The sequence below is a fragment of the Monodon monoceros genome, unplaced genomic scaffold (genome assembly GCF_005190385.1).
Source record: "Monodon monoceros isolate NGI ecotype Baffin Bay Population unplaced genomic scaffold, NGI_Narwhal_1 Super_Scaffold_21, whole genome shotgun sequence".
Classification (NCBI taxonomy): Eukaryota; Metazoa; Chordata; class Mammalia; order Artiodactyla; family Monodontidae; genus Monodon; species Monodon monoceros.
The window spans coordinates 115,993,843-115,998,200 of NW_021703778.1; the positions used below are offsets into that span (position 1 = coordinate 115,993,843).

General features: G+C 31.7%; 1 non-coding gene across 1 annotated transcript; it reads right to left on the reverse strand.

The window, feature by feature from the left end:
• Nucleotides 1–706: 706 nt before the first annotated feature.
• On the reverse strand, nt 707–779 carry TRNAG-GCC. The gene has a single exon. It is a non-coding gene; the product is annotated as a tRNA-Gly (tRNA).
• Between the last annotated feature and the right edge of the window lie 3,579 nt (nt 780–4,358).

Sequence of the window (4,358 nt, forward strand, 5' to 3'; positions counted from 1 at the left end):
GTCCACTCACTTTTCCTTTGCCTAACTTTTAATTGGATTATTTGATTTTTTGCTATTATATATTTATTATTAACCCCTTATCAGATATAAAGTTTGCAAAATTTTTTTCCCATTTCATATGTAGTCTTTTCATTTTGTTGATGGTTTCTTTTGCTGTGCAGAAGCTTTTTAGTTTGATGTAGTCTCACTTTTTTATTTTTTATTTTGTTACTTATGCTTTAGGTGTAATTTCCAAAAAATTATTACCAAAGCCCATGTCAAGGAGCTTTATTCTAATGCTTTCTCCTGGGAGTTTAATGTCTTACATTTAAGTCTTTAATCCGTTTCAAGTTAATTTTTATGAGTGGTGTAAAATAGGTGTCAAGTTTCATTCTTTTACATGTGACTATCCAGTTTTCCCAGCACCATTTATTGAACAGACTGTCTTTTCTCAACTGTTGAATATTAGTCAATCATATACACTTGAGTTTATTTCTGGGCTGTTGATTTGTTGGTCTGTTTATTTTTATGCCAGTACTATACTGTTTGAATTATTATAACTTTATAATATAGCTTGAAATCAGGAAATGTGTTACCTTCTGCTTTCTTCTATCTTAGGATTTCTTTGGCTATTCAGGGTCTTTGTGGTTTCACATAAACTTTTAGAGTGTTTTTTCTTTTTCTTATTTTTTTTTTTGGTCACACCATGTGGCATGTGGTATCTTAGTTCCCTGACCAGGGATCAAACCTGTGCCCCCTGCATTGGCAGTGCAGAGTCTTAACCACTGGACCACCAGGGAAGTCCCTGGAGTGTTTTTTCTATTTCTGTAAAAATTACCATTGGAATCTTGATAGTTGCCTCGAATCGATAGATATCTTTTGGTAGCATTGACATTTTAACATTTAATTCTTCCAATTCATGAACACATGATACCTTTCCATTTATTAGTGCCTTCTTTGATTTCTTTTATCAATGTCTTGTTTTCAGAGTTGAGATCTTTCACTTTCTTGGTTAAAGTTACTCCTAAGTATTTTACTGTTCTTGAAGCTATTGTAAATGTGATCATTTCTTTTTTTTTAAGGAATTCTTTTGTTGGTGTACAGAAACACTGTGAATTTTGTATGTTAATTTTATATCCTACAATTTTACAGAATTCATTGATTAGTTTTAACAATTTCTTTGGTTCAGTCTCTAGGATTTTTAAAATATATAAAGTCCATGTAATCTGAAAGTAGAGTTAACTCTACTTCTTCTTTCCCAATTCTGATGCCTTTTATTTCTTTTTCTTGCCTGATTGCTCTAGGTAGGGCTTCCAGTACTACATTGAATAGGTATGGTGAGAGGAACACCCTTGTCTTGTTCCTGATTTTTGAGGAAAGGCTTTCAACCTTTCACCGTTGAGTATGATATTAGCTGTGGGTTTGTCATATATGTCCTTTATTATATTGAGCTATGTTCCTTTTATGCCTAATTTTTAAATGTTTTAATCATGAATGGATGTTGAATTTTGTCAAATACTTTTTCTTTGTCTATTGAGATGATGAAATAATTTTTATTCTTTCATTCTTTTAATGCAATATATCACATTGATTGATTGCGTATGTTGAACCATCAGCATCCCAGGAATAAATCTCATTTAATCATGATGAATAATACTTTTAATGTGATGCTGAATTTGGTTTGCTAGGATTTTGTTGAGATTTTTTTCATCTATATTCATCAGGGATATTGGCCTATAGTTTTATTTTCTAGTATTGTCCTTATCTGGCTGTGTTATCAGAATAATGCTGGCCTTGTAAAATAAGTTTGGGCATGTTCCCTCCTCTTCAAGTTTTTGGAAGATTTTGAGAAGGATTGGTATTAATCCTTTAAATGTTTGGTAAAATTCACTAATGAAACCATCTGGTGCTGGGCTTTTATTCATTGAGAGATTTTTGATTACTGGCTCAATCTATTTACTAGTAATTAGGCTACTCAGATTTTCTCTTTTATACTGATTCAGCCTTTGTAGGTTGTATGTTTCAAAGAAGTCATCCAGTTTGTTGGTGTATAGTTTTTCATGGTAGCCTCTTATTTTCCTTGTATTTCTGTGATATCAGTTGTAATGTTCTCTTTTTCATTATACTTTTGTTGATTTCAGTCTTCTCTTTTTTTTCCCCCTTGTTTAGTGTAGCTAAGGTTTGTCAATTTTGTTTATCTCTTAGTTTGGTTAATATTTTTTATTGTTTTTCTATTCTTTATTTTATTTATTTCTGCCCTAATCTTATTATTTCCTTCCCTCTGCTAACTTTGGGCTCAATTTGTTCTTTTTTTCCTAGTTCCTTAAGGTGTAGAGTTAGATTGTTTCCTTGCTTCTTAATGTAGGCATTTATTGCCATGAACTTTCCTCTTACAACTGTTTTTGCTGAATGCCATAAGTTCTGGTTGTATTTTTGTTGTATGTTGTATGTTGTTGTATGTTGTATTTCCATTTCTGTTTGTGTCAAGAAACTTTTTAATTTCCCCTTTAATTTTTTCTTTTTTGTATTCATTAGTAGTTCAAAAGAATGTTGCTTAATTTTACAGTTTTCCTTTTGCTATTGATTTCTAGTTTTATGCCATTGCAATAAGAGGAGATACTTGGTATGCTTTCAGTCTTCTTGATTTGCTAAGACTTGTTTTGTGGCCTGACATTTGGACTATCCTAGAAAATGTTTCATGTGTACTTGAGAACAATATGTATTCCATTGTTGCTGGATACAATGTTCTATATGTCTGTTAGGTTCATTTGGTCTACAGTATTGTTCAAGTCTGCTGTTTCTTTATTGTCTTTGTCTGGATAACTTATCCATTCTTGAGAGTGGGTTATTAAAATCCCCAACTATTAGTGTATTGCTGTTTATTTCTCCTTTGAGCTGTGTTATTTTTTTCTTTATATATTTAGGTGCTCCAATGTTTGGTGCTTAGATATTTACAACTGTTATGTCTTCTGTATGGATTGACTCCTTTATCATTATACAATGACCTTCTTTGTCTTTTTTTACTATTTTTCATTTAAAGTCAGATATAAGTATAGCTACCCTGCTTTTTGTTGTTGTTACCATTTACCTAAAATGTCTTTTTCCATCCCTTCCTTGTAGGTTTGTGTGTCTTTAAAGCTAAAGTCTGTGTCTGGTAGGCAGCATATTTTTGGATCCTGCTTTTTTTATCCATTCAGCCTTTCTTTGTCTTTTGATCGGAGAATTTAATCCATTTATGTTTGATGTAATTATTGGTAAACAGTGATTTACAATTGTCATTTTGTTCATTGTTTTCTAGTTGTTTTGAGATCCATTATTCCTTGTTTCTTATCCTGCTGTCTTTTTTTGTGTTTTGATGTCTTTTGGTATCAGTATGCTTTGACTTCTTTATCATGTTCTTTTATGTAATAGCCATAAGGTTTTCCCTTGTGGTTACCATGAGGGTTACATAAAATATCTTAAAATTGTAACACCCAATTTTAAGCTGATAACAACTTAAGTTCAACAGCATTCCTAAAGTTTAAACTTTTACTTCTCCTCACATTTTATATTATTGCTGGTACAATTTATATATTTTAATATTGTGTAACTAACAACAGATTATTGCAGTTACGGTTATTTTTATAACATTTATTTTTTAACTTTTAAACTGGAGTCATAAAAGTATTATGCATCACTAATAACATATTACAGAATCTAACTTTAACAGTATATTTACCATTACCTGTGAATTTTGTGTTAACTTTTTATGTTTTTATGATGTTAATTAATGTCCTTTTACTTCCACTTAAAGAACTCCCTTTAGCATTTCTTGTAAGTCAAGTCTAGTGATAATGATTTCTCTCCAGCTTTTGTTTGTTCAGGAAATTCTTTATCCCTTCTTTATCTCTGAGTATAGAATTTTTGGTTAACAGTTTGTTTGTTTTTTTCCAATATTTGAATATGTCATTCCATTTTCTCCTGGTCTGGAAAGTTTATGTTGAGAAATCTGACAATAGTCTTATGGGGATTCCCTTGTATGTAACATCTCTCTCTCTCTCTCTTTTTTTTTTTTTTTCCTCTTGCTTCTTTTTAAGTTTCCTTCTTTGTCTTTGACTTTTGACAATTTAATTATAATGTCTTGGTATAGCCCTATTCAGGTTCAACCTATTTGGTGTCCTTTAGGGCTCAGTGACCTGGATTTTTTTTGCAGGGGCCACATAGCATGACATGTGGAATCTTAGTTCCCCAACCAGGGATCAAACCTGTGCCCCCTACAGTGAAAGCATGGAGTCTTAACCACTGGACCACCAGGGAAGTCCCTGGATCTGGATTTTTAACTTAAAGTCTATTTTGTCTGATAGTAATATAGCTACCCCTGTTTTTTATTGGTTACTATT